Genomic DNA, 16,495 nt, shown 5'->3' with positions numbered 1-16,495 from the left:
ATTTAAAAATCAAGATAGTACATGATCCATATGCTTCTATTAACTTAACAAGTTGACCTACACACACCTTTGTTTCCTGAAAGCGAGGAGGACTTGAAGCACTTACTGATGAAGATCAAAGACCACAGCCTTCAATATGGATTACATCTCAATATAAAGAAAACAAAAATCCTCACAACTGAACCAATAAGCAACATCATGATAAATGGCGAAAAGATTGAAGTTGTCAAGGATTTCATTTTACTTGGCTCCACAATCAACACCCATGGAAGCAGCAGCCAAGAAATCAAAAAATGTGAGGCAGAGCCAACACGGCACTAGGGACAGAAGCACCACATCATCCCTCTACAGAGAAGAGTCGAAAAACTAAGTAAAACAGAGACAAGCATCAATCCTGGAACCCTAAGCATCAAATGAAAAGATAAAGAACTCAACCAAGCACCCAATGGAATAAGAAACTTACAAAGAACAGACAGTGAGGGGAGACATGGAGCGGAGGTCCTTTATCAGCTAATACAGCACGAATTCGCCATCTTGTACTCCTGTCAGATCGGCCTGCAGGGAATATGGGAAAGCAGCTTCATGGAGCTCCCAGCAGGAGAGAGAGCACCCGGTAACCAGTAATACATGCTTTCCCACCCCCCTTACTTCCTCCCCCCTGCTGGGCCTCCACGGCTTCCCAGTGGGAAGCCGTTGCTAGGTTGGGAGGAGCCAGCTCCATGCTGCTTGGATTAGCCCCGCCAACACAGGCTGGCTCCTTCAGTGCCATTTCTTTGTTGGAAGTTTTGCTTTTTTCAGCTTCTTTTGGTTTCTTTGCTCTCTCTCACCTCTCCCCTTTCCTTTCTCTTGAACACCTGGCTCGCGCACTATCTTCTCTTCTTCTTGACAGGCTGTGAAGAGCCGCCACACTGATGGGGTACCTGAGACATTTTTTTTGTCCTTTGTTTGTTTTCTTTTTTCCTTTTTTATTTTTCTTCATTTCTCAGTTTCTCATCTCTTTCTACTTTCCTTTTGTTCCTGTCTCCTGAATTCCTGGCACTGTGTGCCATCTCCTCCCTTTCTAGGTGGGCTGTGCCCCAAAGCCTGGGACCCACTTCCCTGGTCACCAGGTCACCCCTGGGGGCATTTTTTTTAATTTTTTATTTGTTTTTTCTCTTTTTCTCTTTTTGTTTTTCTTCATTTTTTTTAGTTTCTTGTCTCTCCACTCCAATGGCAGGCTCCCTCAGGACTTTTTTTTTTTTTTGCTCCTATTTCTCCCTTTTGTCTTCTTTTTCATACCCACTTAGCTTCACACATCACAACCTCTCCCTTCCCTCCTGCCTACCTTCACCGTGCAATGAATATTGCACCCACAAGCAGCACAGACATGGCCCACCAACACCTGGCCTGCCCTGTCAGCCCCAGTACATGCCAAAAACAAATCATCCCAGCCCCTCCCCTTGAGCCGGACCTGCTCTGCTACACCATAGCTGAGTGACTAGCCCTGCCTACTGCACGAGGAGATGAAAACTATCTTGCCCGCAGATGAGGAAACAACAAAGAACATACAGTCTCTCTGCTCAGACATAACCAAATAAAACAAAAAAGCAGGATGAAACAAACAAATCTACAATCCATAAATGAAGAAAATAACCACTGAATGTCCCAAAGACAGCAGGCAATATCAAAACATATAAAAAAAAATAGAAGAGAATGTTTCCAGTAGGTGTCCAAAATAAAACACCAGACGACTTTCCAGTAGAAGAAAAGGCACTGGAACTACCTGATAGATAACTCAAACCTCTAATATTCAGAGCTATCCAAGAGTTGAAGCAAAAAGCAGACAAAAATGAGGAAAAAAACAGACAAATTCATGGAAAATATAGACCAAAAAATGGAAGAATTCAGGAAAATAATACAGGAGCAAAATGTCAAAATGAATTCACAACTAGAAATTACACAAAAACAACAATTAGAAATTGAAAAGATAACCAATAAGATTTCAGAAATGGACAGCATAGTAGAAGGTGTGAGAAGGAACAGGTTTGAAACAATGGAAGACAGGATCAGTAAAATTTAAGACAAGTACTTGAATATCACTTTTTTGAGGAAAAATCAGAAGAAGAAATGAAGAAACCCTAAGAATGATGTGGACAAAATCAAAAGTAAAAATCTGCAAGTTATTGGAGTTCCAGAACAGGGGGAGAAAACAAAACACAGAGAGGATCATTGAAGAGTTGCTGACAGAAAACTTCCCTAATATCATGAAAGATGAAAAGCTGACCATCCAAAAAGCTCAAAGAACCACATATAGGATAGACCTCAAAAGAAAATCACCAAGGCATATTATAATCACACTCACTAAAACCAAAGACAGAGAAAGAACCCTGAGAACAGCTCAAGAAAAATGAAAAGTCATGTACAGAGGGGAAATAATAAGACTAAGTTCTAATTACTCAGCAGAAACCATGCAGGCAAGAAGGCAATAAGATGACATATATAAAACCTTGAAAGAAAGAAAATTGCCAACCAAGAATAATATAGCCTGCAAAAAAAAAACAAAAAACAAAAAACAACTCTTGTTCAAATATAATAGTGAAATTAGGACATTTCCAGATAAACAGAAATTAAGGGACTATGTAAAAATCAAACCGAACTTATGGGAATTATTAAAGGCAATCTTTGGTATGAGAACAAACAACTTCAATTACAGCCTGAATCTAGGACACAAGATTGTGCCAGCGAGGTACTAGCCTAGAAAATGAACTCTCAAGGACTATCAAAAACCAAAAGAATTGCAACAGGGAACCAGAGAGGTTAATCTGTAAAAGACAACAGTGTCAGAACTAAGTAGTAAAAGACTGGTTCAAACCTAGGAAGAAAGGGTTAAGTTCAAGGTAACCACAATGAAAGTTAACAAAACTGCTCATCAAAATAAAGAAGCAAACCATAAAGTCTCAGTGAAAACAAAATCTACAAAAAAAGAAGAAATGAAAAAATTATCACAAGCAAAAGAATTCAGTACAGGAGAGTTAGAGGAACAAAGACGATATCGGCACCACAAAAAAAGCACTACAAAATGATAGCAATAAACTCACACCTATCAATAATTACAGTGAATATAAATGGCCTAAATACACCCATAAAGAGACACAGAGTGACAGAATGTATTAAAAAAAAAAAAAAAGAATCCATCAATATGCTATCTACAACAGACATTCCTTAGAAACAAAGATATAAATTTATTAAAAATCAAAGAATGGAAAAAATAAACAAGCAAACAACTACCAAAAAAGCAGGAGTGGCAAAATTAATCTCAGATAAAATAGACTTTAAAACAAAATCCATCAAAAAAGATGAAGAAGGGCAAGATATAATGATTAAAGGGACAACCCATCATGAAGGCATAACCATAATAATTATCTATATACTGAATTACAGGGCTCCAAAAAACATAAAACAAACTCTAAGAGCACTGAAAAAAGATATTGACGATTCCACAGTAATAGTAGGATACTTAAACACACCACTCTTGGTAAAGGACAGAACATCTAGAAAGAAAATTCACAAAAGATAGAGAAGAGCTAAAGGGCAAAATCAGCCAACCTGACCTCATAGACATATATAGAATGCTCCATCCAACAGCTGCAAAGTACACATTAGTTTCTAATACACATGGAATGTTCTCCAAAATCGGCCCACAGAGCAACCCTTAACAAAACTAAAAACATTGAGATAATATAAAGTATCTTCTCTGATCACAATGCCATTTTTTTTTCCTCTGATCACAATGTCATTAAGGTAGAAATTAACAACAGGAAGAGTAAGGAAAAAAATCAATTACATGGAAACTGAATAACACCCTCCTTAAAAAGCACTGGATAATAGAAAAAATCAGAGATGGAATAAAAAAAAAATTCCTAGAATCAAACAAGAATGAAAACACATCATACCAAAATCTTTGGGACACAACAAAGGCAGTTGTTAGAGGTCAATTTATTTCAAAAGCCACACACATTGAAAAAGAAAAAAGGGACACAGTCAAAACATTAGCTACAACTTGAATAAATAGAAAGAGAACAGCAAAAAAAGCCCATAGCCACCAAAAGAAAATAATAAAGGTCAGAGCAGAAATAAATGAAATAGAGAATAGAAAAACAGTAGAAAGAATCAACAAAACCAAAAGCTGGTTCTTTGTAAGGACAAACCAAATCGACAAACACTGGCAAAACTGACAAAAGAAAAACAGGAGATGGTGTAAGTAACTTAAATAAGAAACGAAATGGGTGACATTACAACAGACCCAACAGAAATAAAAAGGATCATATAGAGTGTTATGAAAAACTACTCCAACAAATTTAAAAACCTCGAGGAAATGGACAAATTTCTAGAAACACATTACCTACCCAAACTAACTCAAAATTATGTTGAAAATCTGAACAGACTCATAACAAGAGAGGAATTGAAAAGGTAATTTAAAAAATTCAACAAAAAAATGCCCTGGCCCAGATGGCTTCACTGGAGAATTCTAATAAACATTCAGGGAAGATCTCACACCAGTCCTACTGAAACTATTTCAGAAAATAGAAAAGGAAGTGACACTTCTGAATTCATTCTATGAAGCCAGCATAAGGCAATATCAAAATCAGCCAAAGACATGACACAAAAAGAAAATTACAGACCGATATCTCTAATGAATGTAGATGCAAAAATTCTCAACAAAATTATAGCCAATAGAATTCAGCATCACATATAAAAAAATAAATAAATAAACCAAGGCCAAGTAGGATTCAAACCAGGTATTCAAGGATGGTTCAACATTAGAAAATCAATCAACATAATCCACCACATAAATAAAAGGAAAGAAAAGAATCACATGAACATCTCAATTGATGCAGAAAAAGTACTTGACAAAGTCCAGCACATATTCCTGACAAAAACTCTCAATAAAAATATGTATAGAATGGAAATTTCTTAACATAATAAAGGGCATCTATGCAAAACCAATGGGCAATATTCTTAATGGAGAGAGGCTGAAAGCTTTCCCCCTGAGAACAGGACCAAGACAAGGATGCCCTTTATCACCACACTTATTTAACATTGTGTTGGAAGTCCTAGCTAGAGCAATAAGGCAAGACAAAGAAATAAAGGGCATTCAAATTGGTAATGAATAAGTTAAACTGACCCTATCTGTGGATGAGATGATACTATGCATAGAAAACCCAAAGATTCCACAAGGAAACTACTGGAACTAATAGAAAGATTCAGCAGAGTAGTAGGATACAAGATCAACACATAAAAATCAGTTGAATTCCTATACACCAATTAAAAAAATGATGAAAAGGAAATCAGGAAAACAATGACATTTATAATAGCCTCTAAAAAAACTAAAATACTTAGGAATAAAAATCTAACCCAGGATGTAAAAGACCTATACAGGGAAAACTACAAAACATTACTGCAAGAAACCAAAACAAAACTACATAAATGGAAAAACATATTATGCTCATGGATGGTAGACTCAACATCATGAAAATGACAATTGTACCCAAAGCAATCTAAAAATACAATGCAACCCCCATTCAAATACCAACAACAATTCTTTATAGAGATGGAAAAACTTATCATTAACTTTATATGGAAAGGAAAGAAGCCCTGGATAAGAAAACACTATTAAAGAAGAATAACAAAGTAGGAGAACTTTCACAACATGACCTCAAAACCTACTATACAGCTAGAGTAGTAAAAACAGCCTGGTACTGGTACAATGTCAGATACATCGACCAATGAAACAGAATTGAGAACGCAAGATGTAAATCCATCTACCTACAGTCACCTGATCTTCCACAAGGGCCCAAAGTCCATCAAATGGGGAAAAGACAGTCTTTTTAACTAATGATGTTGGCAAAACTGGATGTTCATCTACAAAAAAGTGAAACAGGACCCATACCTCACACCATACAAAAAACTTATTCAAAGTGGATCAAAGACCTAAATATAAAACCAAAAACTATAAAGATCATAGAAGAAAAAATAGGATTAACACTAGAGGCCTTAATACATGGCATTAACAGGATACAAACCATAACTAATGGCAAAAAGAAAAAAAAAACTAACAAATGTTGGAGACACTGCAAAGAGATTGGAACTCTTCAGCACTGCTGGTAGGAATGAATGCAAAATGGTACAACCATTTTGGAAAATGATATGGTGCTTCATTAAAAAACTAGAAATAGAAATACCATATGATCCAGTGATCCCACCCCTAGGAATATATACTTGAGAAATAACAGTTGTCACACGAATGGACACAATGCACGCCCATGTTTACAGCATTGTTCACAACAGCAAAAAGATGAAAACAACCTAGATGCCCATCAACAAATGAATGGATAAACAAACTGTGGTAAATACATACAATGGAGTACTATACAACAATAAAGAACAATGATGAATCTGTGAAGCATCTCACAACATGGATGAATTTGGAAAGCATTATGCTGAGTGAAATAAGTCAATTACAAAAGGACAAATATTGTATAAGACCACTAGTATAAAAACTCATGCAAATGTTTACACAAAAAAAGAAACAATCTTTGATAGTTATGAGGTGGTGGGGGTTGGGATAGAAAAACACTAAATAGACAATAGACAAGTTTTAACTTTGGTGAAGGGTAAGACAGTACACAATACTGGGGAAGCCAGCACAACTTGTGCAAGGCAATGTCATGGAAGCTCCATAGACACATTCAAACTCCCTGAGGGACCAGATTACTGGGCTGAGGGCTGTGGGGAACCATGATCTTGGGGAACATCTAGCTCAATTGGCATAACATAGTTTATAAAGAAAAAGTTCTACATTTACATTTATATTTTCAATAAATATCTTAATACTTTTTGAGCTCTTTTGCCTAGCATCTTTTCAAATATTACTACATCATTCGTCTATTTTCCTTGTCATGTGTCTAATAGAAAGCTGTCCCTTTATCTTCTCTTTCTAGGACTCCCATTCCCACAAGCCCCTTAGGCTCTGTTCAGAGAAGAAAAATGTGTTTCAGAGCTACCGACATTTAGTTGTTCTTTTGTGCCAACGTTATTAGTATTGCATTTAAGCAATGGTTTCTTTAGGGGAATATTCTTAAATCACTTGCTCATTTTCTGAGGTTTAGTCTGGTAAAGACTAAGTAATATATAAGTTCACTTGCTGAATCATTTAAACTGCCAGACATTTGAATACATTGAAAGTAAATGAAAGAGTGACGGTGTCACCATAAAACTGTCTGCTTTTTGGCACCAAATTCTTCCCTCTGAAATCCTTATGTGACCACGTGACAATGAAACTGAAGGAGGGCACCAGTCCCTACCTATATCTTAAGTATCAATAAGGCTAAATGGATATCTTTGTGAAGAAAATAAATGCAATACAATTGAATGTAAATATTTCAATATTTTCTTCTTGTGCTTCAAAGGTTTGTCTTTTTTACCCCTGTAGATGCATGTACCCCTCTTTGGAGAGCATGCATATGAGAGTTGGAAACCAGAAAAGAGTATTAAGCGCACAAGTAATCTGATTAGACTGGAATTGGAAGAACTGCTTTGTAAACAAGTTTTGTAGAAAGCTTTAGGTATATATTTCATTTTTATCATTTTAGATGGATAGGAAACTTTCTAACATGAACTTTACATTTCTTTGATTTATTAAGCACTTTATCTTAAAAGTACATTTTGTTTTGACTTAATGCACTGTGGTAATTCACAGAGGTCTTCAAGATTTCTTAAGGTATTTAAAAGCATAAGCCCCTCTATTAAAAAAAAGTGGTATCAAATTATTATCCTTTTAGAACTCATATTCTTGATCTTCAGAAACTTTTAGCCTCTTGTCTTGTATCTAGCCATCATCCTTTTATGACAGTGATGATGATGATGATGTTGATGTAGCCCTTTTTGGCTCACCTAATTTAAAAGTTATTCAGAGGACATAAAACTCGGATTACCCTCCATTTTAAAATTGGGTCTAAAATAAGGACAAACAATTGCTGAGTTAGGGTCTGAAGGATATTTTTATAAGCATAGTTAATATGTGGACTTAATGATCACTACATTTTTCAGAGTTTTTTGGGGGGGCTTAATTTTGGAGTATGTTCTAGATAAATTTAAATACTAGACCCTGGAGTTCTGGGTAAAACAAGCATGGATCTACAAGCTAGGATAAGTGTTTTGATGGTTGATCTTAATAAAGACTTATTAACATTTCTTTTAATGTATTAGGACATTTGCACACTTCTTTTTTTAAACTTGCTGAGAAGCCCTGGTAGTGCAATGGTTAAGAGCTTGTCTGCTAACCAAGAGGGTGGCAGTTTGAATCCACCAGCCAGTCCTTAGAAACTTGATGAGTCAGTTCTCCTTTGTCCTATAGACTCGCTATGAGACAGAATCAACTTGATGGCAATGGGTTTAAACTTGCTGAATGGAGCTCTAGAAAGATTCAAAAAGATAAAAACGAGAAAATTTGGGCTTTGCATGAAAATTGAAAACTGCTGAAAAGCAAGATAAAGAGAAAGTCAGGAAAGAGGGGGTAAGGAAGGTAAATGTGTACAAAATCTAGAACTTATTCTCAGCAGGAGACAGGAGACCCTCCTAACCGTAAGTGATCACTGCATAAGGTCACAGCTTGGATGTATAAAAGGGAACTGGATTGCTGAACAAATAGAGAAAAGTCATGTCTTAATTTTCAGGTCATGGGAAGGGAACTTAACCCGCTTGCCTATGACACATTGATGAAACCTTGAAAAGGCACAGCATGAGGCTGCCACTGCTCCACAGGCTCCTGAGAGGAATTTAGACTGAATTGATTCTCAAATTAATCAAGTTTAAATATGTAAATTTTTAATATATTTATATATAATATATATATTTTTTTCTTCCCCATGTGTCTTTGGGAAAACCAATGAGATAAGGCTTATTTATTCTACTTACTATAGGTCTATCTTTTATTAAAAAACCTGTAAATATAAAAAAATATTAAAAGTAATAAAATAACACCTACCCATTCCTTCAGAATTAGCACATATTAGCATTTCATCCCACTTCCTTCAGATATTTTTAAAAGAATAAAACATTACAGACAGAGTTTAACTTTGCTTTGAACCTTTTCCCAGTCTCAAAATTGAGACACTGGCTTAAAGGTAATTTGGAGTTTGAGAAATATTAACTGGAAAAAATAAATTGATATAGTTGTATTTCTGTCCCCAACTCTGGGGCCTGCCGCACATAGGACAAAAGGAAGCATTACCAATTTCTTTTACTATAGATGAGTTTTCCTTTTTCATCATGTAATAGTGCTTTAAATGTCTCATTAGATACTCATTAGCTCTGCTTGATGGATAGCAGTACATTTGTTTTGGCAGATATATTCTGGGGAAGGAGTTTCTAATGTCATGTTTGATGGATTTGCATAGTTTTCATACCTGACAAGGGAGTGCCCAGCCTGAGCAACCACAAAAGAAATAAAAGGATTAAAACATCCTGGTTTTTTTTTTTTTTTCACTTAAACACAGTATGCCAGGTGCAAATGTTTTAGAAGCATACAAGCTTGTCTGTGGACAAATTATTTTTCTTTCCTATATTATATTTTAGAGCTTAAGATAGGATAGTCACAGGTTGGGTTCCCATGAAAGAGGCATGGAGATGGAGATTTGTGTGCAAGGGGATCACTGAGTAAAGCCTTGGGAACAACTCCTGCAAGGGAGTGAAGGAGGCAGGCTTGGGCAGAAGGGAAAGGTGAACTCTGGATGCAGATATGACAAAGGTCTTAGCTGATCCCATGAAGCGCTTTACAGTCATCACCCATTTGATCTAGGGGGTAAAAAGAACTGCTGCTGAGAGGGAGTAATAGCCTTCAGGTAGGCAGTTCCCTTTGGCCCAGGGCAATATCAGCGTACATCCGTCGCATCTGAAGAAATGGGTACCTTAGTCCTGAAGAGGAATCTAGATGGCTCGCCATAGCACCCAACCTGTACATGTACTAAATGCAGAGTAGCGCAAAGCAGATGCAATGGCATTTATGTTATTGATAGTAATTTACTTTCATGAGGTATGACTACCTGAATTAATACAATTTGATTTTTTGCATATATATATATATTATTCTTATTAGTCAAATTATATAAACTAAATGAATTTTTTTTCTATCCTTAACTTTAAATAAGTAAACCATTCAAATATTTATTTGAGAAATATTTCATGAGGACTATCTCGATCGAGCAATTAAACAATAAGGGAATGTGTAGAAGGAGGAAAAGGCATGCTCACCACCTGGAAGGAAACGATATAACTCGACAGACCAAATACACTGATATAGAACACTTCAGAGACAATTACATAACCATGCATAAGTACGTATGTAATAATATCCTAGAAATGAAAAGGCTAAGAAAATTTTAGAATATGTTTTGTAAATATTAAGATTATCAAAAGTTATAAAAGTTTGAGGTTCATAAGAGTATTTACTGACAAAGTACAACTTTCCAGAAAATAAATTTACAAATGAGAGATAGTCATTGGCTAGTCCACAGACATCTAACTAAAAGCTTGATTTCATTAGACCTAACTGTACCAATGGTTTTTACCAAGGCCTGATCTCTTAGGGTGTGGGCTCTAGAAGTGACGCAGAACTTTGGTGGTAGGAGAAGGGTCCAGGAACAAGAGAGGGAAGGAAGCAGAGCCATGGATGCCCAAGATCTTACCATGGAGGGAGAAAGTTCTACCATGGGTAAAGAGAAAAATAAGCAGTCAGGGAGGGATGTCTGTTTAATGAATTAGTGCTGTTGCTATCTAAAGTTTAAGTTTTAATAGGTCAGGGGTTATATTGGATGGTATTTCAGAATAATGCTTTCAATAAATTATTTTCTTTTATTTTGAAAATTTTCTCACATACCCATGGTAGTTTTACAATATTGCTTTACTTTTTAGCCTTTATTTTTGCTTTCTCTTGACTTATATTTATTGTCTAAACAACATTATAGCCACAGTTCAGGAAATTAAATAGGAGAGACATTCACTCACAAACTCCTCGTGCTAACACATCAATATTTTTTTATTTTACCATTTTCTTTCAAGTTTGTTCATACATAAACACTGTTGTAACCAAAGCAGAGATCGTTTTGTGCTCTGCTTTCTTTTACTTGACATCGTATCATGTTTTATGATTCTTCATCTTGTCCTCTTTAGCACTCCAAAAAAAGAGAAACCCTTGGCCTTTCCCTAACCTTCTGGATTCCGTGTTGGATGCCCAGGCTTGTAAACCTCTGGCATCATCACTGAAGTCCAGGCAGACCTCCTTTAGAGCTGGGCTGTGCGGGCAGCCTCTGAGAATGTGCTGCTCTGTGAATGTCTCCTCCAATGAGAAGGGAACTTTTCATTCAGCTTTTAAAATTTCAAGGAGACTGAACTTTCTCAGACACTACTCGTAGTCTTCTTGTCCTTTTAGGTGTATTTGAATTTAAATGTAGTTTCAAGTTTTATAGTTGAAACATTTCTCAGCTGTGGTGCCTGGCATGTAGTAGGAACTCGATAAATATTATTGAACTAATAGTATCACTCATACGGGATTACATATAAATTACTTTAGCAAAAGAAACTTCTCAGAATATGTTTCCAAACAAAATTTGTGTGTATACTAGGACAACTCTTTAAAAAAACAAAACAAACAAAAAACCCTGAAAACATAATGTTTTAAAACGTACACTTTAAAGAATGATGATAGGCGTTGCTTTACTTGCTTTACAGAAGTTTTAGCTCTTTAAGCTTCAAAACAACCCTATAAGACTGGTACTGATAATCCTATCTTACAGGGAGATAAGGCTCAGAGAGGTTAAGAAACTTGCCCAAGATCACACAATTGTAAAGTGTTGGAGCCAAGATTTGGGCACAGTCCTTCTAATTTCAAAGTCTATGTTTTTGTAACATGGTCTTGAAAGTAAATAGATTTCCATTATTCACAGTCTGTTTTTCCGTGTCAAATAGCATAAAGAAGAGAATACTAGGAGAAGGTGTTCTTCTAAAATGTGATAGGTACACGCGATGGAAGGAGGATGCCAGCAGCATTGTTTTGCTATGGGGATAGCACAAATTCTCTCTCAGTGGCTGACACCAGGTGATCCTTGGACTTTCTGAATTGGCTTGTAAGTGTGGATTTGACTTCTTGGGAACGGTTTAAAAGACTTCACGCCTAGAGCAGGTTACCTAACTGTGCAGAAAACTACACAGGAAATGATGGTTCTATATCATTCTAGTATGTGAAATGGGGAAGAGGTGTGGAGGGCACCAGAACTGTGGGGTCTGCCACAAGAATACCCTAAAAATTCCAAGTTTGAAATATAATCGAGAAAAAGGAAATGAAGTGAAACCAGTTACTCTCTTACAACTGTTTAGCAAGAAAGAGATTGGATGTAATTCTTGATTACATGCAAAAACTTTAAAAAAGTATTTCACACTTTGATTCAACAGCTTGTAAATTCTAGAATTAATATCTCATATGTTCTTGTGGAATTTTATGAACATATTTTACTCTTATTCATTTAAAAATTGTAATATTTAACTATCACTTAAAATATAACCTTAATGTAAAAGTAATTATTTCTTAGAGTTTTAATTGGTATTTAATTGGTATTTATAATTTAATCTTTGTAGTATTAGAACTACTAATAATCATAATAGAATTTTTTTTTTTCCTTTCCAGCCTTTTTTGAACTAAACCTCCACTAGGTAACTGTCACCCTTTTCAACTCACTGGGGTATTTACAAATTATTAGCTAACTAGTGCTAAAAATGCTCCTATGAAATATTATTCAACTTCATAGATACAGTAAGTCTGTCAAAAACATTAAATGTCTGAACAATATAGCAACATTCTATTTTAGAGTTAGGGATCAGTTTTAGAAAATATGATCTTGTATTTGCAATGCGATGACGCAATTGCAGGGTATAGAAATATGCTAGGAACATGAAACTGTAAGTGCCAAAATTGGACAATTTAAAATGTTTCTTTTAATGATAAAATCAGTTTATTTTACATAATTCAAAATGTTTTGAAATGAGGCAAGAATGATACAATTAAAAAAGTATCTATATTTGTATAATATTTATCTCATTAACTGCCAATATCCCTTATCCCTTAAGATTTTTCACTAGAAAACCATAGAAATTTGGAACATAAATCTACAGATTTGAAACTACAAAGGCACTAAAATATGTTTCTGGTTTTTTGTAAGATTGATTTGCAATAGTGACTATAAAGTGGCTAACAAACAGAAGACAGAATAAAAACTAATTAAGAAACTCATATTCTAGGACCATTTTATATATCTGCTGAAGAGCAGAAACTTTCGTATATGAATAGTTTTTCTTAGACTTATTACTGTTGTTGTTAGGTGTCGTCGAGTCGGTTACGACTCATAGCGACCCTATGCACAACAGAAAGAAACATTGCCCGGTCCTGCACCATCCTTACAATCGTTGTTATGCTTGACCTCATTGTTGCAGCCACTGTGTCAATCCACCTCACTGAGGGTCTTCCTCTTTTGCGCTGACCCTGTACTCTGCCAAGCATGATGTCCTTCTCCAGGGACTGATCCCTCCTGACAACATGTCCAAAGTATGCAAGATGCAGTCTCGCCATCTTTGCTTCTAAGGAGCATTCTGGTTGTACTTCTTCCAAGAGAGATTTATTCGTTCTTCTACTATATTAGTACTTCTTAATAATTGTGCCCAAATGAAACTGTGTTTAACATTTACATAAATCTCCTAAAATTCAGATTTCTCATTCGCACATTCACACCTGAGGAAATACTAACTCAGTCAATTTTATCACAAGTTTATATGTGTAAATCACACCTAATTAAATAAAGTTATTGGCAATATTAATGAAAAACATCTGGAGAGTGCTTTATACCCCTTATCTCATGTAATCTTCAAACAACCCTGTGAGGTGCAACTATTATCATCCCTACTTTACAGGCAAAAAAAACAAGGCTTGGAAATAGAATTGATAATGTTCTATAGAAATTATAGGCAATTTAATTTTCAAATACACTAATGTTTCTTCTTTGGTGCATCTAAGTTACAAAGTATCCATACCTTACTGTTGAACTAACGTAACTGTTCTAACTTGATGAGATTGAAGAATATTTTTGTAGGCTTTCAAATGTTCTATTTCAGATGCATTTTACAATCTTCCTTAAATAGAGGACTTGTTTTGTACTAACCACTTTGGAAAATGTACTCTTTGACTATTGAAAAATTTGACTAACTCCACCTTCAGAGTTAAGGTTAGATGTTAGGGTTAGATGTCAGTTGAAACAAATTAATCAAGATCTACCATTTATACTATAAATAATTAGCAAAGCAGTTGCATTTCCTAGAGGTTTTATTGCAAGGTAAAAAGTGTTCAGCACAGAATTATGCAATATACAACAGCTTAATATGGTAGTTGTACAGCTAAAGGTAAAGCAATAGGCAGAGATATCACAGTAGGTGTGAGTCAAACTGAATATTGATCAGAAGAACAAGGGTTAGAGTGAATAAACTCAGCAGAAAGGACACATGCTTTCATTCCTCTTCGGTAAATACCTAGGAACTTACTGGCTGAGTCATAGGATGGATTTGTTTAACCTTTTAAGAAACTCTCAAACTGTTCTCTAAGTAGTTGTGTCATTTTACCTCCCCTACTCCCCCCTCCCCAGCAATGCATAAAAAGTCTAGTTTCTCCACATCCTTGCTAACACTTGGAATGTTTTTTTTTTTTTTTTTTACTCCCCCCCCTCAGCAATGCATAAAAAGTCTAGTTTCTCCACATCCTTGCTAACACTTGGAATGTTAGTCATTTTAATAGGTGTGTAGATTTGTTATCTCATGTGGTTGACCATCATCTCATGACTTTATTTGCTATCGTTTCATTTTCTTTGACGAAGGGTGTGGTAAAACCTTTTGGCCACTGTTTTATTGAGCTTTTTTTTTTTTTAATTGGAATGTATGCTTTCTTATTATAGTTTTGAGTATTCTCTATGTTTTCAGGATACAAATTCTTTAACAGATATATGATTTGCAAATACTTTCTCCCAGACTGTGGCTTGTCTTTCCATTCTCTTAACAGGATCTTTTGAATATTTGGACATGAATATTCATACAGATTTATTTGTAATAACAAAAATCTGAAAATGATCCAAATATACATCAAAACAGGTGAGAGGTCAAGCTGTGGTGTCCATACGATGAAATGTGACTCAGCAATAAAAGGAGTGAACTACTGATATGTGCAACAGCCAGGATGATTTTCAAAATAATGACACTGAATGAAAGAAGTCATACAAAAAAGAATACATGGTTTATAATTCCATTTATATCAAATTCTAGAAAATGCAAACAAATTTATAGGATAGAAAATATGTAAGTAGTTGCCTGGTGATGGAGAGTGGGAAGCAGGAAGGTTTACAACAGAGCACGAGAAAACTTTTGGAGGTGACAGATATATATTCATTTTTCATTATTGTGCTTGTAGCTATAATTTCATATATATATATCCAAACTTAACAAATTTGTATAGTTTATTGCAGGTTAATCATATCTCAATAAAACTATTTAGAAAATTCAGCAGAAGTTTGCATTATTCTCATTATTTTCTGAATTACAAAAAACCTGAAAGAAAGAAAAAAGGAGTGGCAATCAGAGTACATAGCATGCCATTAAAAGTCATACTGCATCTCATTTATACTGTTATAAGAGCATTTGTCTCATTCTAAGCCCCTCACGGCACAGTGATTAAAGTGCTCCACTGCTAACTGAAAGAAAGGCCTGTGGTTCAAACCCACTAGCCACTTCTTGAGAAAAAGATGTGGCAGTCTGCTTCTGTAAAGATTCACAGCCTCGGAAACCCTATGGGGCTATTCTACTCTGGTGGTGCAGTGTTTAAGAGCTTGGTTGTTCATCAAAAGGTGGGCAGTTCGAGTTCACCAGCCCCTCTTCAGAACCCAATGGGGCAGTTCTATTGTGTCCTATAGGGTTGCTATAAGTCGGAATCTACTCGAGGGCAGAGGGTTTTTTTTTTTTTTTTTTTTTAGGGTAAAACATCACTAGTGTAAATAGCTAAAACTCTTACCCTTCACTTTTAAACTCTAAGATGAATTGGGTTACAGTTTAGACAACAACGTATCATAAAATTCTCAATATTTATGCTAACTGTAAGAACACATTGCAAAAACATTCGTTTTCACAGAAAACATAATAAATTTTACCCTTGGCAAGGCATATAACTAAAAGCTTAAAAAAATACCATCATCGGTCATGAATTTCATATGTCAGGCCATGTAATAGGAAATAACTAATTTTTTTTTCAGTGGAATGATTAAAAATGGAAGGATACTAATAAAGGACAGCAGGAGGTAAAGCAGGTCAGCAGAATCATTTTGGAAAAGTTTATGAATTTCACATAGTGTTATTGGCACATTTGCTGGTTTTCCTC

This window comes from Loxodonta africana, chromosome 1 (assembly GCF_030014295.1).
Source record: "Loxodonta africana isolate mLoxAfr1 chromosome 1, mLoxAfr1.hap2, whole genome shotgun sequence".
Classification (NCBI taxonomy): domain Eukaryota; kingdom Metazoa; phylum Chordata; class Mammalia; order Proboscidea; family Elephantidae; genus Loxodonta; species Loxodonta africana.
The sequence above is the reverse complement of the archived record's forward strand: the minus strand, read 5'-3'. Positions refer to the sequence as shown.